Genomic DNA, 26,557 nt, shown 5'->3' with positions numbered 1-26,557 from the left:
TTGTGCCTGCTGCCGAAGCCTGCCGCACCCCTTTGGCACAATGATTAATGACTGACAGATGAAATGGAATGCTATTGGAGAGTGTTGGTGGAATGAAATATGACAGGAAAAACCGGAGTACCCGGAGAAAAACCTGTTCCACCTCCGCTTTGTCCAGCACAAATCTCACCTGGAGTAACCGGGACTTGAACCACGGAATCCAGCGGTGAGAGGCCGATGCGCTGCCATCTGAGCCACGGGGGCACAAAATATATCTTCTCTAAATTAAATAACTGAATTATAAGTCTAGGAAAAGGATTTTAATAATAGATTTTATTGCAGCCTATGGTCATACAGGTGTAAGATCATGTTACAAGAGGTAATATCGATTAAATTGCGTTTGTATATACAGTCCGTTTTATGTCCTACCTAAGTCTGTTCGTGAGGTTTCTCTGTTTTTGCACCAGATTACATGGTAGCGGAAGCAATTTTTATCCACATAGCTGACACTTGCACTTGTCTTCCGGGTTATGGTATTCCTCTGTTGTGCACATTCGGTGGTGAAAACTCTCGTCATGATGTGTCGTAGGTCGTCTCTGGCTTCAGTCCAGTCCCTGTAGATCTTCCCATCCGTGGCGAAGAACTCCCGCCATATTTCTTGTTTCTTCTTGGTGAGTTCTCTTAGCAGATCTTTGTAGGCTTCGGTGGCTGTCAGGAGCAGGTCTAGGCGAAGTAGTTCCATGAAAAACTGTTCCTTTGTTAGCACGTAAATGAGACGTGAGGGTGTGTACTTTGATAGATTTAGAACTATTTTCAAGAAGTGAGCTTTGACATGTACTGTCTTGTAGATTTTTCTCTTCTAGGTTCTTCCATATCACTTCTAATTCGTAATGCGATCTTCAGGCGGAATATGGTGATCGCCGTTATCAACGAGTTTTAGGCACTAATAGGTCATAGTGATGAGACATTCGACTACTTTTAACAATCGAATAACCTACATCCGATTATTTAAATAATCGAATAAATAATGGAATAAAATAATAGTGTGTGTTTCATATATCATTCAGTTGTAGTGATGGCATAATCGAATACTTCTAATATTCGACAACCTCCAACCGATTATTAAAATCATCATCATCATCATCATCTGTTTACCCTCCAGGGTCGGCTTTCCCTCGCACTCAGCGAGGGATCCCACCTCTACCGCCTCAAAGGCAGTGTCCTGGAGCTTCAGACACTTGGTCGGGGATACAACTGGGGAGAATGACCACTATCTCGCCCAGGCGGCCTCACCTGCTATGCTGAACAGGGGCCGTGTGGAGGGATGGGAATATTGGAAGGGATAGGCAAGAAAGAGGGAAGGAAGCGGCCGTGGCCTTAAGTTAGGTACCATCCCGCATTCGCCTGGAGGAGAAGTGGAAAACCACGGGAAACCACTTCGAGGATGGCTGAGGTGGGAATCGAAACCGCCTCTACTCAGTTGACCTTCCGAGGCTGAGCGAACCCCGTTCCTGCCCACGTACCACTTTTCAAATTTCGTGGCAGAGCCGGGAATCGAACCCGGGCCTCCGGAGGTGGCCGCTAATCACGCTAATCACTACACCACAGAGGCGGACCGATTATTAAGATAATCGAATAAAATAATCGAATGAGTTTCCAACATCATTCAGTTGTATCGCATAGAATATTCGGAAGCGTCATGAATCGATTTTTCCGTTCACGTGTGCCGGATGGATAACACTAGCCTGCAAAAAAACCTTTTTTGTGCGGTAAAAACGAAAATAGGTGGGTTTTATGAATTTTTTAACGCAGAATTCGAGAAAAAAATTAGTTTTGGCGTATCACGTCTGGTTTAGTGGCAATTTTACAAAATGTTATTTTGTTCTTACGTAAAATTGTTGATACTTAGTATTGATTAAATTTGATGTATTAATGTAAATTTCAGCTTGCAAAACGTAATCATATTTTGCATGCATTAAATACACATGAATGCTGCTTTATAAGCAAGTAGATGGTTTGTATTATATTTTTAATATATATATTGAAATTCGTGAAACTGAAGCATAAAGCACCTATTTAGTTTCGGCTGTACAGTTGCTTTTAAATTAATATAACCGTACCTTGAATAAAAATTACATGGTTAAACATGCATAGTTTTTTACTTACATTATGTGCAGGTTAGATTCACACCTCCGTCTTTTCCCGTTTTCCGTGGAATTTCCTGGTTTTTGAAGTTCCCGAATGATCTCTAGAAGGGTCGTCTTGTGCAATCGACCAACAGTAATCGGCCATCATATTCCCTGATAGCGTCGTTCTGCATCTTTGAGATCCTGGTGAAACTTTTCATCTTGTTCTTCACTGACAGCTCCTAAATTTGGAGGGAAATAATCCAGATGCGAAGCTAAGAAATGAAGCTTAAGGCTCATATTACAAACGAGTTCCTTAAACTTTACCAACATTTTCCTTACAATTTCTTTGTACTGAGGGTCCTTAATGTAGCCAAGGAATTCAGTCACTACATCTTTGAATGCGTTCCATGCCTCTTTCTTAATTTTGGTCATCGTGTCCGTGAAATTTTTTTCCTTCATCAGTTTACGATGGTCCACCAAATTTGATTTTTGCATCTGATAAGGAGGGAAATTTAGTGGATAAATATTGGAAGCATAGGCTACTTTTATCTAATGCCTTGACATACTGTTTCATCAATCCTAATTTCATTCCCTTGGGTAGTGGGAACAAACGAAAAATAATCGAATGGGAAATATAACCGAATAATCGAATAAAATGAAATAATCGAATAAGCGATTATTTTGTGTTCGATTGTCCCATCACTAGGTTAGAATGCAAACATTTTTGAGCATGGGGCAAGTATCATCTATCCGCTCTACAGTTATGTCCGTGAGTTGCATAATTCGTAGGGGTTCTGATAATTCAGATCGCTAATATTATGCAAAAAACAAAAAGCCCTGTGTGCAGATGGTGTGAAACGAATTGTTAAGTATTGGTTGAGATTAAAAACAGGAGGAGGAGGTGAAATTCTGGTCATAGCATATCAGCTTCAAATGAAACATCCAAATGAGGGCTACTGGCTGTATGGGGTGAAGAAGCTACTACAAGACACAGGAATGGGATACTGCTTAGAATGTAAGACCGCAAATTTACCACACATGCTCGTGATATTTAATTCTTCAAGCACCAACTTTAAGGTCTCGTATGTTTCAGACATTTTTGTGGAGTGCGCAAGTAGTACGGATGCCAGAAAATTTTGATTATGAAGCAAAACAGTCTTTAATCTTCTTTTGGAAGTGTCAATAAAAACACGCCAGTCACTAGGATCATACTCTTTCTCTCCCAATTGACGTAGAAGATTTGAAACAGCCTTCGATTATTCATTCGAATGCAGATCCGAGTGATAATCAAAAATTAATCGAACGGAAAATTTCACTATTCGATTTCCTCATTCTTTCGAATAGAGTTCCGAACGAATAATCGGATAGAAAACATATTCACTATTCGATTGTCTCGTTCTTTAGTTTTCTGAATGCTACCGTACAATAGCTTTTTTCCCTCACAGAATGAAGACTTGATTTAGTGACAGCTACTTTTAATAAAAATGCCAGTAATTCTGAAATCTCGTGAGTAAGTAAATCTTCACCAGCAATTATTGTAGTGACGATTTAATTTTATGGTTACTCTAAGTTGGCTGAACTTAGAGAGCTATCAATGTTTTATTATTCATCAGCAGGAAATTCCGGAGAGAATATCGTTCTCAAATACGATTTTATTTGACAGAAATAAATATCACACGAGAACATGTTCACGTCCGTGTGTAAATTACTTTATTGTCACTGTAAGTCACAACGCACAATTATACATCACTACAACACTTAATAGCGGAGTACTCTGACAAGTACAGATATCAACAACACTGACTCGCGCACCGCCTCACTGACTGACGGCTCGATATATATACTGTTCGATGAACCATCTAGAATTATCGATTTCTGGAAGGGTTCTTACAACACTCTAATGCAACACACTCGAGACATCGATCGACCAGCTAGTCGAATGGAGTACTCCAGTAATGAATCCAGCTAGAACTTTAATTTCTGTTTACCAATACACCTGGAAATCGCTCCAACACTCCTAATGTCTCTACATGTATCCGGATAAAAAACCTTACAGTAAGTTTGCAGAATCCTTCATATATACCAAATTATAGTAGAATAAATCTAATATACGATTATTATAGATTTTGAGGTTAAACTTATACACAATACATATTTGAGGTTATACGAATTTTATAATGCATATTTACAGGAAAACCATGGTTTCAGTCATATTTAACATTTAATAAAAGATAATTTAGAATTGAATAAGATATGAAGGTTTTACACCAGTTCCGATGTCGTACCTACGACAAGAATAAAACACAAATGAAGCATATCGGTCCAGTAGAACGGACGGACGGATTTGCCAAAGCTGTTTTTAGTAAACTCTTTGAATATATATATAGATAATTCTGATTCGTCACGACGCAAATCGCTCGTGTTTGATCCACGCATTGACGTTTCCTTGTTTTGTTGTTCGTGTCTTGCTATGCAAGATGTGTGTATATGGTGTACATGTTGTACAAAAACATTAAAATTAACGTTATTTGACGCAGAGAACAGTCCACTAGGCTACCAGAGTCATGAGCAAGTCCCTGCAGTCCTGCATTCATGAAGGTAATACGAACTTCATGATATACTATGATGTACGCAATATTTATCTGTTGGAAATGGATTAGCCTATACATTAGTGAGTGTTGTGATGGTGAGAGGTTACTGGAGCCGCGAATGTAGAGATGAGTACAGAACCACGGTGCTGCGCTCAGGTGGAGAAAAAGTTCAACAAGGTTAAGTTCGGTGTTCAGTGATTCAATATTTTTCTGACTATCTGTGTTTACGTTTCTGTGAAGCGGAGTTCAACCAATCAGAGACGATCTCTAATAAAAACAGTGCAGAATGTAATTGCAGTACAGAACAATAAAGTGCCATTTTCCGTACTCTTTTGAGTGCGCGAAGTAGGCAATTACGTCATAGTATGAAAATACAAGTCAGCGGTTGATATCGATGTTATGTCTTCCCTCGATGATTATTAATAACTTAACGAGTGTTGTAGCCATATACAGTAGCACACCGAGTTCGATAGCTGCAGTCTTTTAAGTGAGGCCATAATCCAGTATTCGGGAGATAGTGGGTTCGAACCCCATTGTTGGCAGCTCTGAAGATGATTTTCCGTGGTTTCCCATTTTCCTACCAGGCAAATGCTGGAGCTGTACCTTATTAAGGCCACGGCCGCTTCCCTCCTAGGTCTTTCCTATCCCATCGTCCCCATAAGACCTGCCTGTGTCGGTGCGACGTAAAACAACTTGTAAAAAAGTTCAAAGCAGAAATTCAAATTTCCTTAAAGTTCAATTCAAGCCGTTCTGTATTTGTATGTTTTGTAAAGGACGACAGGTAAATGTTGTGTGCAGTTCCCAGAACATGAAATATACTGATGGAAGGGAATGTAAATGATAAGAGTAGAATATAATGTAATAAAATCTCAGTTCAAAGAGAGAACCTGAGATATTTTATTTATTGAAACTATCAAAATCATCAGCCAGTTTCCAGTCATTCGACCGAGTCAGGAGTGGACAGAACAAAGTTCCCATCTAGCGGCGAGGACAGGAATTGGCCGGCTGCCGCACTCCTCTGGGGCAATTACTAATTACTGACAGATGAAATGATAGTGGAAAGTTTGCTGGGATGAAAGATGACACGAAAAAGCGGAGTACCCAGAGAAAAACATATCCCGCCTCCACTTTATCCAGCACAAATCTCGCATGCAGTGACCGGGATTTGAACCAAGGAACCCAGCGTTGGGAGGCTGTAATTTCCTTGGAGCAGAGAGGGGAAGGATTTGTGAGTGTGACTGGGAGGAGAAAGGAAACCTTGAAGTTCAAGAAAACTATGAACATTTCGGAAATTTACATTTTCTTTCTTTTCAACACAATAAACTTTAAAGCTCGCTATAACAATTAGACAATATAGACAACCACAAGAGCCCAAGACTCAGAAAATTTACAAAGTCAGAATGTTCAAACAGCAATAGATAGCTCATCAGAACAATGACAGCTCGAAAGCTTCAAGATGATTAACAGCTCGAGGTAATTTACACCACACAAGCACCGAAGCTCATTCACTTACAGAATAATTAAATCTTACATGCCAGTACAGTTTAAAAAAAGGGTGTGTTAAATACCAGTAATGAAGGGAGCCATAGCTTCTGATACACTTCACCAGCTGGGTCTCGGGCCCAGAAGTTTCATTTACAAAATTTGCAAGGGTCGCGAGCCCTAGGAACCCAGTTTACACAACGCCCTCAAATCGGCTAAGAGATTACGTTAGCAAGAGGAAAAAAGCAATAAACATTGCTTGATAAGCAAAGGCACACTCATTGTTTACAACACTGGGGAAATACCCTAAAATCGGATCTACTGATCCATATAAAACAGGAGCAGAAGTCCTACGCTACACGGCCGCAAAAGCGAAGAAGGAACAATAAAAGTCAAATTTTACAAAGGGCCGAAACGCAAAATGAATGGATGAAAAACAACAGAACTCCAGAGAAAACATACGTAGTACCTAACTGGGCATGAGCGCCGATGAAGCAGAGGCTAATACCAGGTGATAAGTTATGAAAAAGTAAAAGCCGAAAGGAATAAATTAAAATTAAATGGTTACCATACAGTAAACCTTAGTCACAAAATATTAAGTTCAGAGGTAGTTTAACGAGGGTGAAAAACTCGTGCTTCCTTATATTTCACAAAGACCCTCAGGGCAAAATTCGAAGTCCGACGAGAGATGATAGGATTCTTAGGAGAGGAACAGTATAACTGGAGGTCACTTTACTAGCAGAGGTGACATCAGCAAAGTATTTAAAAACTCGCTTAACCCATATGAATCGCTAATTGCAGAAACCACCTAAGTGCACTTTTTCGAACTGTTGGGAAAATGAAAAAAACTGTGTGGGTGTATAAGTTGAAGTCTGATCTTCTTCTAATTTTTTTAATTAAACTGTAATGTGCTAGAAAAGTGTACTAAACATGAAAGAAGATTTAAATTTTTTTAAATGCCATAAACAATTTTAAAAAAATTCCACTTAGGTTGTTTCTGAAATAAACAACTTTTCCTGTTAATTTTTGTAGCAATTATTTAAAAAACAGCTAATTGATTAATCTATGCAAGTTTTAAGATGAAAGTTTACGTAAATAACACCGTTCTATTCATCAAAATTTAATAGACATTAGTTAATGAACCACAAAATACAAATTAGAACAATAAAACCCTTTCTGGCTTTATTCAGCCTCTGGCATATCCTCAGCAGGTTCTCTCTCGGTTGTTGGCCATTGAATGATACTGTCATAAAAGTCTTCATAACCAACAGTGTAGTCCATTAATGTTTTCAGATCTTCTACTTTCTTTTTTTTGATTGCAACCTAAAATCTAAAACTGCACTGTGCAGAACCCAGTAAAAGTTTATAAAGTTATTATAGGCTACAAAATATTTTTACTTGCTCAAGAATTTTATATCCCTTTAATAATAATTTATATCCCTTTATTCATATTATTGTAATCAATTTACCTTTCCCAAAGGATAAGGAAGGTAACTCAGGTGGGCTGTCAGTTTTCAGTAGTAGATGAAAATCCTCCAATGAACGCCTTTGCCACAACTTGTCCTGGAGTACCTTTAGAGTACAGAAACTGTAACTAGAAACCCTGAATGGCTCCTTGCGTTCTCTTGGTACTTCCCTGCCTGACGTTTCATTGGAGGTTGTTATTTTCTTGTACGATATAGGCCACCAATGTTTAAAACTGAAGACATTGTTCGAGGTAAGATGATAAACGGTAAAACGTCCAGACACACTTGCCTTTAACATGAGCTCAGCATACTCATCTGCAGTATAAATTCTGTCCATCTTCCTCAAGAGCCGTTTAATACTTCCAAAATCCCTGTCACAAGGCGATAAAGAGTGGCCACGGACAGGGAAGTTATACGTAATCATCTCAAACCGACCTCTGTCACAGAGATTCAATATGAACTGCACAACTGTGTGATTGTGCGAGCCACAAAACAGGTTATCCTAACAGGACCACCAACCGTCATGAGTGGAGGAATAAATTTACCGCAGAAAGAACCTAAACGACGGCGCGTAGGTTCTTTCTGAAATAAACACGTTATTTACACAGCTGCCTGACAGCATTGTTTATATGGAAACTGAGTTGTTTCTGCTAAAAACAATGTATTTATCTCCGAATAGTACTATCCCGTCAAAAACTCAATTTTGATAAAAGTGTCACTTAGGTTGTATCTGAAATAAACGATTCATATAAAATGCCCGCCGGGTCGTCAACGATTCATGAGTATACATCCTCCACTCCTGTTTCCCACAATGTCTGAATTGTTACAATAATGTTCCACAGTAATACCTTACGCATTATTGTTTGTATTTCGAAATTTTGGTGCCTTTCTCGACCACAACGTGCATGCTCTCAGTCGTGTCCCACAGAAGATGCAGTACTGAGGAAAAATGTAAGTATCGTTCACAAATTGCATGTTATATACAGTTCAATGATTGCTCTGGGTGAATGTATATTCATATTAGGTATCTATATAGGAAATTTTCTCTGTTGAGTCACTTACATTGGCTTATTAACAGTAAAATTTGTCGGGGTCGTTAATGACCCGGTGGGCAAATATCGTAGCAGTTGGTTTCTTTTCAAAGTTTTCAGTTTTAAATTTTGTTCTCGTACTATGAAGCTCAAAAGCACATAATCTTCTGGAAAATGTCTATAAATAAATATATAATTATCTGCTAAACTTGTTTATTTCCTTATGGCTTTACGGGTTTGTGTTGTGTTGTTTTCCAGGGCTTCGCGAAGTCTGACTACTTTTGAAATAGTCGAGCAACTCGATACTCTGTTTGATGATGACATATTTGTAGAGCCACCTGTTTTCTGTGAAAACGTTTTGAGTTCACCTCATCTGATTTCATTACTGCAATCGAAGGACATCAAGTTCACTGGCACTGCCCGAATAAACCATGTCAATAAGTGTCCTCTAACGAATGAAAAACACATGAAAAACTGTAGCTAGTTTTTTATGACTGCTGTGTAGATGAAGCGAACAAGATTTGTACTGTACCTGTGCCTCTCCAGTGAATCTGGTGTGCGTCCCTTAGAAACTGCGAGACGCTATTCTGCTGCCACTAAGAGTAAGATAGATTTAGATCAACCAAATGTATCTAAAAAGTACAGCACCTACATGGAGGTTGTTGATCATTTGGATGGCAATATTTTCACTTACCCAATTGCAATCAAAGGAAAGAACTGATATATCCCTACAGTCTTCTGGATGTTTGACGTAGCCTTTCAACTGGCAAAATCAATGGAATACTTATCAGACATTTTGAAGTTCCACGGAGAATTTGCAAGGTCACTTCTAATGAAATATAACCCACCAAGATCGTTTCCAGGACCAAATCGCCTCCTAGTTACTCCTCGGACAATACCGACGTCAGTACGAAAAGGAAAGGCAGAACATCTCACGGTCGTAAGTGTTTTAGAATTCCATAGTGCTTAAGAGGTTTCACAATGAATTTTTGAACTACCTGGATAGAGAATCAAATAATTGTAAAGATCCATTTTCGGAGGAAGAGAACATCTTCTAACACAACTTGTTATTATGTATGGTATGTAATAATGGAGCATTTGGATCGGCATTTGGCTCAATTACATTTTATAATCAAATATTAGTAAAAAGTGTCAAATGAGCAATTATTGTATACCCAAACAAACAGAAAAAGTCAATTCATTTCTAACGACACAGTATCTGCACGTCGGGTCGTTAAAGACCCATATTAAAAGAGCTTATACTAATAACAACATTATTTAATGTATGGAGTATGAGTTCTATAACACTAAGGACTACTTTAGTTGAATATCATAAAAAATACATAAAAAAGGATACGGGCATATCGGATAAAACGACGTATTTTGATCACATCTTCGGAGAAACGTATCAGCTATAACGTTAATTTTCGTTTGTTATTTATATGGTGATTTCTGACAACAATGTAAAGCTTATTATTGTAGATTTCAAATCTTTCTTTTTACAATTGGCTTAACGTCGGACGGACACGGATAGGTCTTATGGCGACGATGAGATAGGAAAGGCCTAGGACTGGGAAGGAAGCGGCCGTGACCTTAACTTAGGTACAGGCCATCATTTACCTCATGTGAAAATGGGAAACTACGGAAAACCATTTTCACGCCTGCCGACAGTAGGGCTCGAACCCACTATCTCCCGGAAGCAAGCTCACAGCTGCGCGGCCAACTCGCCCGGTGAGATTTCAAATCACTGTGTTATAGAAACCCCTGTGAAGACGTCGCGGAGTAAAAGGAAAGTGTTTAATATTCTGGAAATGTCACACATAATATTTCGATTAGAAAATTGGGAAACAAACGCGAGCATCGCGGATCACACTGAATGATTTCTACAATTTCGAATGTCAGACAGAAAATCCAGTCTCTTTTCGAAGAAAATTACAAAAAAAAAAAATCAAGCGTGCCGCAATATCTGAGCACAAAGATATTGAAGAATCTTAATGTTTTAAGCAGCAAAGAACAAATACTGTGCCGATGAATGGAGCTATTCTTCAAGCGAAAGCTTTCGCAGTCCCACTCCACTAGTACTGTTCTATAAATACAGTACTTCTTTCAGTTACGTTTTTGAAGGTTTAACTTAATTTTGTTCATTAACCATTTAAATGTGCAGCCTAAAACTTACAGATATGACATTCATAACAACAAAACAAAAACGACCGGCTTGTGCGACTGTCACCTATAATGACTGTTGATTGATGGTCCCTTCAGTGTCGTTATAACCGGTTTGTGTGACTATCACCTATAACGAGTGTTGACTGACGGTCCCTTCCGAGTCGTTAAAACCGTTTTGTGTGATTATCACCTATAACGACCGTTAATTTACGGTCCCTTCCGAGTCGCTATAACCAGTTTGTGCTACATCACCTATAACGACTGTTGACTGACGGTCCCTTCGGAGTCGCTATAACCAGTTTGTGCTACATCACCTATAACGAATGTTGACTGACGGTCCCTTCGGAGTCTCTATAACCAGTTTGTGCTACCATCACCTATAACGACTGTTGACTGACGGTCCCTTCCGAGTCGCTATACCAGATTTTTACTGTAATTAGGGTTCGAAAGTTTATGACCTAAACAAGTACAAAATATGCAAGCAAATATGCTGTAATAGCTAGCTAAGTATGCCCTAACCGGGCTAGTTGGCAGTGCGGTTAGGGTCGCGAAGCTGTGAGCTTGCATTCAGGAGATAGTGGTTCGAATCACACTGCCGGCAGCACTGGCGACGATTTTCCACGCTTTTCCACTTTCACACCAGGCAAATGCTGGGACTGTACTCTAATTAAGGCCACGGTCGCTTCCTTTCCACTTCTTACCCTTTCCTATCCCCCCGTCGCCATCAGACCTGCCAGTGTTAGTGCGACTTGAAGCAAATTGAAAAAAATGCATAAACTGTTTATTATTATTATTATTATTATTATTATTATTATTATTATTATTATTATTATTATTACGAAATATATCGCAATTGCGAATATCCCGGTGGCAAGGGTCGCATACATTAGTGTGATGATAAAGTAAAGTTAAAACATAACACTAGTCAACAGCCATATTGCATCTGGGATGTGATACATCAGCTAGTATGTATTTTGGTGTGTAGAATCCGAATATACCTTTTAAAATTTTCTAGCACGTACCTTTTTTAGTTTTTAAAGATTTTTTATTTTTCGTATTCAGTATTTCGCTTTTTGCTATTTTTTGGTCTGTTTTGATGTTTAATTGTTTGTTTTTGATTTGCAGGGGAGAGCTAGAAGATCTACAAATCGTCAGTAAATGGTCGGTGTGGTAATCCAGTGGTGTGAAAGAGATCCTCAGTGAGTGTTTCCTGTGAAGGACAGTGCAATCTTTTTGTGTTTAAAACTTACACTAAGAAAAATAGCAACTAGTAAATGTCGTTGCTGTCCAGCCCACCCCAACTTTTGTTATGTGTGTGGGAAATTCACTCCAAAAGCCCAAAGAAAACCAATCACTGATTTGGTTAAGAAGGCATATATGTTGTATTTTGATTGTCCTGTTGGTGATCAACATAAAACTTTTGCACCTCATATTGCCTGCATAACCTGTACTACAACCTTAACCGAGTGGTTGAATGGAAAAAGCCGAGCCATGCCATTCGCTGTTCCGATGCTGTGGTGTGAGCCTCAAGACCATTATTCAGACTGTTACTTCTGTCTTACAAATATTTCGGGACTTTCAAGCAAAACGAGACATAGAATAAAGTATCCAAATGTATCTTCAGTGCATTTGCCTTTGCCCCATGATGAGTGGTTGCATGTTCCTGTCTGTAACTTGAAAGCCACGGAACCAGACACCATGTCAAGTGAATCAGAAAGTATTGAACATATAGAAGGTACTGCCCTCAGTATCATGACACTTCGCCTCAGCTCTTTAATCAAGAGGAATTGAACGATTTGGATCGCGATCTAAAACTTTCGAAACAGCAAGCTGAACTCTTGGGGTCGAGACTGCAACAACGGAACCTTCTGGCTCCAGGGACAAAAATTTCCTGTTTCAGATCAGGAGGTGCCTCCTTCGCTCAGTATTTCGATATGCAGAATTCAATGTGTGTATGTAGAGATGTCAATGGTCTGATGATGCAGCTAGGTGTACAACATAATCCATAGGACTGGCGACTATTTATTAACTCTAGTAAAACCAGCTTGAAAGCAGTAGTACTGCATAATGGCAATGCATTTCCATTGGTACCTTTGGCTTACGCAGTAGACATGAAAGGAACTTATGAAGCCATGGCTTTGCTGCTAGAGGCAATCAAATATAAGGATCATGAATGGCAGCTTTGCTGTGATTTAAAAGTTGCTGCACTCTTTACAGGTTTACAGGCTGGATTCACGAAATACTGCTGCTGTTTTGTACCTTTGGGACAGCCGTGACACCAAGAACCACTAAACAGTCAAGGAACGGCCTGTAAGAAAGTCATATGTTCCTGGAAACGTAAATGTGAACAACACCCCATTGGTTGAGCCCAATAAAATCATTTTGCCTCCCCTTCATATCAAACTGGGCCTTATCAAGAACTTTGTAAAAGCTCTGGATAAAGAAGGTGAGGCCTTCAAACACGTAAAAGAAAAGTTTCGCAAATTAAGTGAGGCAAAGCTGAAAGAGGGTATATTCGTTGGACCACAAATAAAAAAATTGCTGAAAGATCCAACCTTTGATACCAAACTCACAGATATCCAATTAGCTGGTTGGTCTTCTTTTAAAGCAATTATGAAGGGCTTTTTGGGTAACAGGAAAGACAAAAAAAAAATGTTACCATAGTGAATGATCTGTTGGACAACTATAAGAACATGGGGTGTAGAATGTCGCTTAAAATTCACTTTTTACATTCTCACCTTGATTTCTTCCCGGAAAATTTGGGAGCCGTAAGCGATGACCATGGTGAACGCTTTCACCAAGACATTCTTTCCATGGAACACCGTTACCAAGGCCATTGGAACCCTTCGATGATGGGTGACTACCGCTGAGGTCTTGTTAGGGAGAGTGTTGAAACGGCAAACAAAAGAAGAGCTCCGTCGTGGCATTTTTCAAAAACAAAGACGATTAAAGGTGAAAATATCTTCTGAACTAATTTGGACCTTTTATTGGCATCATGCCCATATATACATACAAAACAGTATTGATTTCAAACGTTCTGAATGCGTATTTTTGTTTGACTTAATTGTATCAATTTTCGCTACTGCCATTTTTTATTCTGCTGTATATCTAGGAAATGTGACGTCATAGAGAAAAACTGGTTTTACCAGTGTCTTCAGCACCCCAAAATTAGGTAAATCTACCCATTTACAAAGCAGATGCAAAAGAAAGTTTAAATGTGTTAACTAGTGTAATTATCCAACAATAACAACAACAAAAATAGTACAGCAAGCAATTCCATTGAAAGAAAATATTACAAGAAATACTACTACATTAACATTTTAAATCCAGCATCATAATATACAAATTCACACACAACTTAAGTATTTCATAATTTTACACTTTGACTTACGGTGGATTGAGCGTAGCGTTGTAAATACAGCACGTTCATATACAAATTCGCACATAGCTTAAATAATTCAGATGCCTTAATATTGCAATTTACTGTACGTTGAGCGTTGTTTTAAGACATGACACCCTCACAAAGAAATGTACACACAGTTTACAGAATGCTGGAGTCTATTCTTGAAGCTATGACACTTGAAGTGTATAACATTTCGCTCGCCACCCTGTAGGGTAGGCTTGGCCAGATTAATCCCGATTTATTTTTCTTCTGTTCTTCACTATTGCTGCTGCCACTACTCCACCATCAGTATTACCTCTGGGTATTGTCCCACGAATGCTGGGCTGAGTGGCTCAGATGTTAAAGCTCTGCATTTTATTTGCCCTAATTGCCAAGTTCGATCCCGACTCAGTTCGGTGATAATTTGAAGTTGTTCAAATACGTCAGCCTCGTGTCGGTACATTTACCGGCACGTTAAGGAACTCCTGCGGGATAAAATCCCAAGACGTCAGCTTATCCGAAAACCGTAAAAGTAGTAAAGTCAATCTACAGTATATATTAAAAGAGTTTACTAGAAATTTAGGCAAATTCGTCCGTCCGTTCTACTGGACTGATTTGCTTCATTTTAGTTTTATTCTATCCGGAATTATCAGCCGGTGATCATGAGACATTGATAGGTCTCTAAGTTCATCCAACTTTGAGTAATCATAAAATCAAATCATTAAATGATCAGTCCAAGAATTGCAGGGGAAGGTTTACCCTAACCCGCAATACATTCTCTACTTAGCAAGTTGCTACGCGACTTACACTTTCATTAATATTCTGATATATGTGATTTTCATCCTGAGTAATGTCATTGTACGCAGCCAGAGAGTATACACTTCCTCTGATCTTAAAAGAATATTCCTTGCTTGATACTCTTTGATTCTGTAACCTTTCCCACTTTCCAAATACATTCAACAGATGGCAGAGTGTTCCTAACAACTTACATGCTGCTAAGAGAAAAAAGTCTACGAACAAACAGACCCCATCATGACATACGCCTTAGACATTATCTGGGAACACCTATCGAAGAATAACCTAGCTACAGTAGAAAGAGTAAAGACCATGTTCCTTAAAAAAGTTCTCTGCCTGGGAAAAAAACGCTCCCTTGAGACTAACCTATGAGCTCACAAGACAATTGTTCTATACTGAAGAACTGCGATTAAGAATACCACGGCGGACACAGAGTGAGTTTTGGCCCACAAGTGGCCACGACTTGTCCATCGTCCGACAGCTCTGCACTCCGACCGCCAGAGGAGGGGTGGACACGGTTGTACCGTGGCTCTACGCCTCTGCGTTCGGGAGACAGAGAAGGGCTGGTCCCCACCGTCGGCTGGCCTGAGAATGGATTTCCGTAGTTTCCATTCACCTGCACTAAAGGTAATGCCGGGGCAGTTCCTTGTATACGCCACGGCCGCCACTGTCTAGAAGGCCTGCCTCCCCTTTAGGGGAGGAATGAAAACATTTAGTAGTAGTAGAATACCATTGACTTCTACGTCACAATACTGTACTTTACATCAAGAACAGCAGGATAAAAAAATGCGAATGTATGGATAGAATTTTACCAAACAGACGGCATGATGACGTCAGAATGGATGAATTCTATCTACGAACTGCCGCTCTGGCAACTCTACGGAAAGAGGCTTCTCGTAACGAATGGTGTATTTATCGAAAGTGCGGCAGGTAATGGGCGGCGCGCTCTGATTGTAGGGCAGGGAAACACGTCGTGAACCAGCTGCACAATTAACAGACTCTATCAGATCGCTCCACACACGCGACCCACGACAAGGTAAACATCGTGCGGGCGAAACCTCTAACTGTGCGATAAGTTGCGTGTCATGGGAGGAGTTGAGTTGTTTGGACTTCCGGCAGGTAACCTCACTACCTCATTACAGTCCAGAGAGCTGTGGGATTACCGATTGCCTTCGAATGTTAGAATGTTGATCTGCGTCAAATATAAAAAGACTCGTGTCGGATTGAGTGCGCCAATGGCCGTTATTATAAGAGATATGTTTTGGGGCTGGAGTCTATCTGGAATTATTATTAGGCCCTCCTATTATTATTATTATTATTATTATTATTATTATTATTATTATTATTATTATTATTATTATTATTATTATTGTTGTACCTAGGGTACACCTTCCCTGGCTAGTTAAACTGCGCGCCTTCTATAACGCCAACTATGTAAAAAGCTTGCACTGGTGTACCACAAGATTGGTCTTCAACTGTTAGATGTCTCTACCATCGGTTCAATTGCTCCCTCTAGCGGGATCAAGTATAATTATTTCATAAAGGAATGTATATTTTTGCAGTTGGCAAACCTCAGGTTTTCACAATTTTTTAAATATATATATATATATATATATACAGAAGTTGTCAACACTTCATCTGTTTCCCTCTTCAATATTTGTGATCAACCTATAAAAACTTGTAAATATTTTCACTAGCCAACTAAAATTGGGGGTGTGTATAGGAATCTAACCGATCAGTAAAGAATTCTGATACCTCCCCATAGCCAACGGCCGTAGCCGTGTTGAAACACCGGATCCCGTGAGATCTCCGAAGTTAAGCAACATTGGGCGTGGTCAGGAGTTGGATGGGTTGCCACGCGCTGTTGGTGGGGGAGGAGGGTAAGAGAATGGAGGAGCGGAAAGGAACTGGCCACCCTACCGCATGCAAACTCCGGCTCAGGAACACCTCTGCGGAGGTTCGGACCTGCCTTCGGGCAGAATAACCCTTACCTACCTACCTACCCCTTATATATACTACAAAAGCTGGGCGCCTTAGGGCCCTATTGCCTTTATTGTTCCGGTGATTTGCGTGCGGCGTGTCTTAAGGGAGGCAAAAGCGCGGCCTGCGTGAGGAAGGCCCAGCGACTCAAGGTAACGGCAGATTTTTCATAGATATGTGATAATCCTGCTGATAGTGTGACGAGAAGGTTTCAACCTCTTTTATTGAATGGAATTTTCTAAATTTGGTGGTTTAAATGTAGACTTTTCGGCAAGTCTGAGGACTCTCTTCTATTCCCTACTGGGAATGTAATGTAAGGGAACAAATCTGTTGGTTACCATTCAACTTGGCATGCGGTGACTAAAATTTCCAAACCACTAAATTTCAAATGTCTTATTTGGCAATAATGTTTCTCATTTAGTCACCTCGGTATAGTAAAGGACTAGCCTCCGTATCTTTGGGCCATACGTACACTTAGGATTTTAACAGCTGTTTCGCCTCATTGCATTTTGTTTATGGCCGGTTACAACCCATCTTTTTTCTTTCGCCATTAAGGCCATGTAGTATGGGCAACCATGCCGCTGTTTATTCAGTAACTGTTTCTGGTGTTAGTTCCCTTTGGGAACAATGAATTATATAACTGTCGAGTAATAGATAAGACCACACTGGGGCAATTTGGTGTAAATACTTTAGTGTGCCATATGACATTGGTGCCTCTGTGATGCTGGAGTACGGTATGTTTGGAGCGCAGACACCTACGAAGTGTACTGTGCTGGAGAATTACTTGCTCCTATAAAATATTGTACCTGATATTCGGACTTGTAAGTCTATTTTAGAGCTTACGAGCTCATTAATATTCTTTTTATTCATTCAGATTGTCTATTCTCAACTTTTAAACTAGAAAAAAGGAAAGAAATAAAATATCAAAATTTGCTGTGTTTAATTCTGCTGTACTGTAGTTAATTCCTTGTCGAGGCATTCAACCCTAACGCTTCTTATCCCTCTGTGGTCCACGATTTTACGTTAACAATTATTATTTTCATTATTTATCCGTCCAATTCGTTGGCTGAATGGTCAGCGTACTGCCCTTCGGTTCACACGGTCCCGGGTTCAATTCCCGACCGCGTCAGGGATTTTAATCGCCTCTGATGAAATCTTCTGGCTCGGGGACTGGTTGTTTATGTCTGTCCCAACATTCTCCTCTTCATATTCAGACAATACACCACACTACCAACCACCACAGAAACACGCAATAGTGATTACATCCGCGCATATGGGGTTGGCGCCATGAAGGGCATCCGTTCGTAAAACAGGGCCAAATCCCCATGCGCTGCGTAGTTCGCAATCTCATTCCCCCTGCTGTGGTAAAAGCGATAGAGAAAGAAGAAGAAGAAGAAGAAGAAGAAGAAGAAGTTTATTATTATTTATCCCAGGGTTGCTTTTTCCCCGGACTCAGCGAGGGATCCCACCTCTACCGCATCAAGGACATTGTTGTGAGACATTTGTTCTGGGGATACAACAGCGGAGGAGAACCAGTGCCTCACCCGAAATGTGTCCCTTGCTATGCTGAACAGGGGCCTTTTGGGGGATGGGGAGATTGGAAGATATTGGCAAGGAAGAGGGAACGAAGCGGTCGTGGCTTTAAGTTAGGTACCATCCAGGCTATTGTTTGAAGGATAATTGGGAAACCACGGTAATCCAATTCGAGGATGGCAGGGTCAGGACTCGAACCTCCGTCTCTAATCATTTGACCTCCAGAGCCTGAGTGGACCCCGTTCCAGTCTTCGAACAACTTTTCAAATCTCGTGGCAGAGCATGGAATCGAACCCGGGCCTCCAGGAGTGGCAGCTAATGACTGTAACACTACACCACACAGGCGGCCCTATCAGGAATTAACGTCATCAGTTTCCCAACACCATGGTAACCATGGCGACCAGTGTTGTACACGAGGTCAGTAGCGACATCCCACTGTGCGCTTTCTTCCTGTAACTAAGCCAAAACAAACCTTATGAAGCAACAGCCCCGAAGAGCCATGGCCTACCAAGCGACCGCAGTTCAGCCCGAAGGCCTGCAGATTAAGAGGTGTCGTGTGGTCAGCACGACGAATCGTCTCGGCCGTTATTATTGGCTTTCTAGACCGGGGGCTCTATCTCACTGTCAGATTGCTCTTCAATTTTAATCACGTAGGCTGAGTGGACCTCGAACTAGCCCTCAGATGCAGGTAAAAATCCCTGACCTGGCCGGGAACCGCACCCGGAGTCTCCGGGTAAGGTGCAGGCTCGCTACCGCGGGGCGGGCTCCTGTAACTAAGAGCTTCATATCAAGTGAATGACGTTCTCACTCTCAGTCCTGAATTAAAATTCCTGAAATGAACTGGTCGGAAAATGAACCCACGGTCTTGGAATAAGAAGCAAGCAGGCTGCCTCTACACCACAGTGCTGACTAATAATAATAATAATAATAATAATAATAATAATAATAATAATAATAATAATAATAATAAGGATAAGGGGTAATATTAATGATAAAATAGATTAGTATTATATTTAGAAGACAGCCTCCGTGGTTCAGGCGGCAGCGCGCCTGCCTCTCACCGCTGGGTTCCGTGGTTCAAATCCCGGTCACTCCATATGAGATTCGTGCTGGACAAAACGGAGGCGGGACAGGTTTTTCTCCGGATACTCCGGTTTTCCCTGTCATCATTCTTTCCAGCAACACTGTCCAATACCATTTCATTTCATTTCATTTGTCATTCATTAATCATTGCCCCAGAGGAGTGCGACAGGCTTCGGCAGGCGGCACAATTCCTATCCTGGCCGCTAGGTGGGGCTTCACTCATTCCATTCTTGACCTGGCCGAATGACTGGAAAACAATTTGTGGTTTTTTCATTATACTTACGAGGTCTAGAATGTCTTTCATTTTAACACAACTCGTCAGCCTCGCCATTCTTCTGTTGATACATTTATTTTTCTCTCCAGTTATCGGATCTCTTTCCAGTCCAGACACTATAAGCCATACGCCATTCCATTTTTTTCATCTACCCTGTGGGTGGAGTAAGAGAGGAACAACCAAAGAAGCTGTACTTGCTCCCTCGTCTTCTAAGACCATATCCGTGATCCTATGGCTTTCCGTGTAGCTGAGAAAATATACGTGTGCGATGTTTTTGAACAAGAAAATGGTCCTATAAATTTGGCAGTAGAGTGGACGTTTCGCCCAGGTCGTGTCAATTGTGCTTGTCAGGTGTGCTAGCAGGGCTTTCACTTAGCCGTGGCAGAGCGTGGAGGCCTTATCTGGCGATGCGGAGGACAATTTTTTCATAATGGATATTTTTATTTTTTGTTTTCTTTACGTCGCACCGACACAAATACGTCTTATGGTGACGATGGAATAGGAATGGTCTACGATTGGGAAGGAAGCGGCCGAGGCCTTAATTAAAGTACAGCCTCAGCTTTTGCCTGGTGTGACAATGGGAAACCACGCAAAACTATCTTCAGGGTTGCAGACAGTGGGATTCGAAACCACTGTCTCCTATCTCCCGGAATAGATGTTCACAGCTGCGCGCCCCTAACCGCACGGCCAACTCGCTCGGTAATGGAGAATCGTTTTTCCTTCAGTAGGTTAACAAACCTGTTTGTTAACTCGGCGAGACTGTTAGACGATTACGATCGTTGGGTACAGTGTGAGTCTGGGCCCCCAAGTGACCACGGCTGGTCCGTGGTCCGACAGCTCTGCACTCCGACCGACCAACCGAGCAGAGGAGGGGTCGCCTCTCCGATACAAATCTCCTAACCTGGGAGACGGCGTCACCTTCTAATAGCCCCCTCCCCAGGGAAGGAATGATAATATTTACTAAGAATACTAGACGATCTGCCACTATCAAATAGCGTCTTCGAAAGACATGCCAGTGCAACTTAAGAGCCCAAGAATGGCAAGACTGGGGTGACACACACACTGCCAAATCACCCAGTATATTATTGTTATTTTTTTATCTCTGGTCTTGAAAGCCTTAATTGGTATCTTAAATCTGTTCTTTTTTCCTTATCCATGCAGACTCTTGTTAGGTTAGCTCGACCTTAGGCCGGAACAGAATGTACATGCGTAGCGCTAGCTGCTGGAGTTGCCTGAGGCAAGGAAGCATGCTGGAACTCGCCCGTGAGATGTAGTATTAAAATAAGATGAAGATAATACAGGTATTTCATATAGTATTATTTAATGGAATTTATTACATACTTATGTGATAACGTTGCTTATATAAACTCGTTCTAATTGACATCATACTTATTTTATTCACCACCCTATAAATACTACTCGTTAGATTACAGATAGGAAGTAACTGCGAATAACCATCAATAATTTCCAAACATCTGCCTATCAGGTGCGATAATCACATTTTGATAAGTCGACTGTGACTGGCTGAAATTGACCCGAACCGTAAACTGGACGGTCAATATTCTGTGGTTGGCGGATGAGGTAAGTGGTCAAATTAATCTATTGCAATGCCAACTGAATAGTTCACGCTTCAACAAACAGCTGTTATAAAATACCGTTATATAAAAACTTAGTCTTGAAGAGAGGAATGTACCGAGTGAGTTTGCCGTGTGATTAGGGTCGTGCAGCTGTGAGCTTGCATTCGGCTGATATAAGGTTCGAACCTCTATTCCTATCTAATTGTCACCATAAGATAATCTGTGTCGGTGCGACGTAAAGCAAATTATTAAAAAAGTTATTCTTCTGAGTAAAACGTTTGAAGAGAATATTACTGAGCCACTTTTCAAATATCTTTCCTTCTTTCTTTCTTTCTTTCTTTCTTTCTTTCTTTCTTTCTTTCTTACTTACTTAAGCCGTTTACCTTCCAGGTTGGTTTTTCCTTCGGATTCAGTGCGGGATCCCACCTCTACCTCCTCAAGTGCAGTGTCCTGGAGCGCGAGACCTTGGAGCGCGGGTACCACTGGGGGGGAGGACCAGTATCTCGCTCAGGTGGCCTCACCTGCTATGCTCAACAGGGGCCTTGTGGGGGAATGGGAAGACTGGAAGGGATAGACAAGGAAGAGGGAAGGAATTGGCCTTGGCCTTAAGTTAAATATCATACCGGCATTTGCCTGGAGGAGAGGTGAGAAACCATGGAAAACCACTTCGAAGATGGATGAGGTGGGAATCGAATCTCCTTCTACTCACTTGACCTCCCAAAATTGAGAGGACGCCGTTGCAATCCCCATACCACTTTTTTTAATTTCATAGTAGAGCCGGGAATCGCATCCGATCCTCCGGGGGTGACAGCTAGTCACACTAACCACTGCACCGCAGAGGCTGATATTTTGAACTATCCTGTAAATTGTTAGGTACTTAGTCTAGATTTACATTTTTAGAAAGAATTGCCCATACAATGTTGTGGCAAACAGAGTCCATGAAATGTCATACCCCTTCAGAAATGTAAGTACCGTATTCATGTGAGCTAGGACAGCCTTAAAGTTTCAATAACGACATAAGTGGTGACGGTCTAATGTGAGGGGCCGATGACCTCGATGTGTAACCCCTTAAAACAGCAACCATCACCATCTAATATGTTTCTATTGTTGACCTGGTAAAGACCCGACATCCCTCCCGTCTAATCATCAGCTGAAGCATGACGGATGCTAATCCCGCTCTGCTCTGAGGGTGTATCATACGCCAGCTGACCCTCTTCTTTGTGATAGCTCTCAATCCTTGGTGCTATCATTGATCGGCTCTCATTGTAGAGCAGAGATTACAGCCGCAGGTCCGTGGCTATTAAAATATTTTGTATACCACACTCTCACAAGCTCGCCCTCAATAACGAATTTTCGCAGCTGGCAATTTCTTTACGTTGAGGACTCGAATAATACGACTAACTTCGTGCTTGGACTACTGCTAGAATCGATCCTCCATACTTAAATGGTACGTAATTCCCATCTGTTTACAAAAACTAAGATATCTAATTGTTCCTTGTTTAAATGAACTACTGTACGTAAATCGCTCCTTGTTTAAATGAACTACTGTACGTAAATCGCTCCTTGTTTAAATGAACTACTGTACGTAAATCGCTCCTTGTTTAAATGAACTACTGTACGTAAATCGCTCCTTGTTTAAATGAACTACTGTACGTAAATCGCTCCTTGTTTAAATGAACTACTGTACGTAAATCGCTCCTTGTTTAAATGAACTATTGTAAGTAAATAGCTCCTTGTTTAAATGAACTACTGTACGTAAATCGCTCCTTGTTTAAATGAACTACTGTACGTAAATCGCTCCTTGTTTAAATGAACTACTGCACGTAAATCGCTCCTTGTTTAAATGAACTATTGTAAGTAAATAGCTCCTTGTTTAAATGAACTACTGTACGTAAATCGCTCCTTGTTTAAATGAACTACTGTACGTAAATCGCTCCTTGTATAAATGAACTACTGTACGTAAATCGCTCCTTGTTTAAATGAACTACTGTACGTAAATCGCTCCTTGTTTAAATGAACTACTGCACGTAAATCGCTCCTTGTTTAAATGAACTACTGTACGTAAATCGCCCCTTGTTTAAATGAACTACTGTACGTAAATCGCTCCTTGTTTAAATGAACTACTGCACGTAAATCGCTCCTTGTTTAAATGAACTACTGCACGTAAATCGCTCCTTGTTTAAATGAACTACTGTACGTAAATCGCTCCTTGTTTAAATGAACTACTGCACGTAAATCGCTGCTTGTTTAAATGAACTACTGTACGTAAATCGCTCCTTGTATAAATGAACTACTGTACGTAAATCGCTCCTTGTTTAAATGAACTACTGCACGTAAATCGCTCCTTGTTTAAATGAAATATTGTACGTAAATCGCTGCTTGTTTAAATGGACTACTGTACGTAAATCGCTCCTTGTTTAAATGAAATATTGTACGTAAATCGCTGCTTGTTTAAATGGACTACTGTACGTAAATAGCTCCTTGTTTAAATGAAATATTGTACGTAAATCCCTCCTTGTTTAAATGAACTATTGTACTTATTGTTACTAATAAAACGTCGGTTGTTTCATTACTCTAATTTATTTCAGGATGACGCACACGCACACATATACACACACAAGTCTATTGAGCTTACTAATTAACGTATATTTACAAGTCTCTTTTCTGTACACACACCAGGGCGTCCCGACCATTTGGAATTACTTGTGTACGGCTCTATAATCCTTACTTTCATTTCGGCGAGCCTAGTCACCTTATACAGCAGCTGTGTGTAGACCGCTGGATCTGAACACAGGGCTACGGGCCACTCCACACACGTTGACTGTTCGTCTCCACAGACAGTCCAGTAATTCACACAGTCACATGCAGTGAGCAACCAAACAGAAAGAGCTCAAGAGTATTCACGATACTCACAACGGCGAATATTAACACAGATCCAATTACACTCGCACTCACGACAGCGACTCCCCTCGCTGACTTACGGCGATTCTCAGTCCACAGAAATACACAAACACACATTACTCTCAGGTAGTACACAGTCTTCCGTTCCGCACATCTTTAGTCCAACGACTCTCTGGACACTCCGATACAAACAACCACAGCTCCTCTTTCAGATATCGGTTTCACACTAGCGACAGTCAACACCTCTGCCGCCCTGAGCCGAGCCATCGAACCCCAACACACTGAGTCTCACACTGACTCCACCACGGAGTCCAGTTCTCCTAATCCAGCACCAGCACTGGCTGCACCACGGAGCCCAACACTCACCGACTGTCCGCGGCTAGCCTCCCTTTTTATAGCTCGGGTGATGGGAACCAGAGCATTCGCGAGGTGGCTAGAGACGGAACATAGCCGTTGAATCTCCAAAAAACGCACAGGTAAGCCGGCCTACAATTTTAGACTTAAAACTGTCAGTAATATTACCTGCATAATTCGCACAAATTACTGATAAGCTCAAAACCGTAGGTAAAATATTGATCACCTTGTATATTTCGTAATAGATCTCAAAATGTGTTTAAAACACAAATGTCAAACAAACAGCTTTCACAAACTCAAGGCAAGTAATGTTTTCTTGTCGGTGTGCAAGCACTTTTTGTGAAAATAATTGTTTGAACAACCCCACTATCTAACGGAGATGAAAATGCCCTGTTGATCGTTACGAATTACGAAACTCGACCAAGACAGAAATGACCATGTCAAGACAACGGATGGAGTTGTACCAGTTTCGCACAAGATGCAAGAGGCTCGCCTCATGTTGTATGAATATGTCATGAGAAGTTACTGAGGCAGATCTCCAGTGCAATCTAGGGGGAATCGACCCGCGGTCGTCCCAAGAAACGGTGGCTTGATCGTCTAAAGGAAGACGATGATGATGATGATATGTGTTGCTTAAAGGGGCCTAACAGCTAGATCATCGGCCCCTAATGGTACGAGACGTAACGAAAAGACACGATAATTAAAATTTTAAAATATATCCACTGACTAGAATTTAAAATAAATGATAGTGAAAAATGATTATGGAATAAAAATAATCAATGCATCTAAATCGCAATGCCTTATTTTCTAATAAAATTATAGAAAATATTTATTACAATGGAATAAGGCATTGCCTTGAAGTAGAGAGATATATATCATTCAAATTAGAAGTTACAATAACACATTAAAATAGGCAAACACGAACTAAAATAGAGTCAACGGGATAAAAGCGTAGTTAACAAAAATACACTAATACAAAATACATTATTACACACGATAAAAAGGGCCACTATCCCTCATAAAACGACGACGAGGTCTGCTGACTGTTCGTCATCTCGTAGGATGAGGGAAATGGCACTCGAGAGTTTTAGACTACAGCGAAGAACGGCCAGCTCCACGCGTTCCGTAAGGATGTGCACCACGGTTAGATGACCGCCGCAAGTACACACCAGTACACACCTTTCAGTAAATAGGAGTGCGTTATTATACCGTGGCCGATCCGAAGACGACATAATACGACAGCTTCTCTCAGAGAAGCCCGAAGCGAAATCTTCTATACCTTCGTAGTTCCTTTTATCGCTCTCAGCTTATCTGGGAGAGGGGTGGCCTGCCACTCCATCTCCCAATGGGACATAACCAGATGTCTCTCCTGAGAGAAGGAAGACCTAAAGACCTGATGATGCCATCGGCAGGACGAAATTGAGAGTTTACAACCGTTGGGCTCTTCCGCCTTCAAAAACTAACATTGAATAAATAAATTTATAAACCATCTGAAAGAGAAAATATTTGGTAACGGAATTATAAAAAAGAAAACCTTCATTAAAATAGAATGACATGTTTCAAATGACACTCGATACTTGGAACTTATCCTAATGAAGTCCTTACTTCTCTCCACTGTAGAATTACTAGATTCAAGTTTCTAAATAATGAAACAGAAATAAACATAAATGTTTATACATTTCTAAATATATCTGAATATCATTTGATAGCATCTGATGATGTGCTTTTAAGGACGAAACATGTCATTGTAATTTAATTATGTTCTTTCTTTTTCAAGTACAATTCCCTAACCATATAATTTCCCTTTCAGGTGGTTTATAGATTTATTTGCTCA

Source organism: Anabrus simplex, chromosome 5, assembly GCF_040414725.1.
Source record: "Anabrus simplex isolate iqAnaSimp1 chromosome 5, ASM4041472v1, whole genome shotgun sequence".
In the NCBI taxonomy this organism is placed as follows: domain Eukaryota; kingdom Metazoa; phylum Arthropoda; class Insecta; order Orthoptera; family Tettigoniidae; genus Anabrus; species Anabrus simplex.
This window is presented reverse-complemented; position numbering follows the sequence as displayed.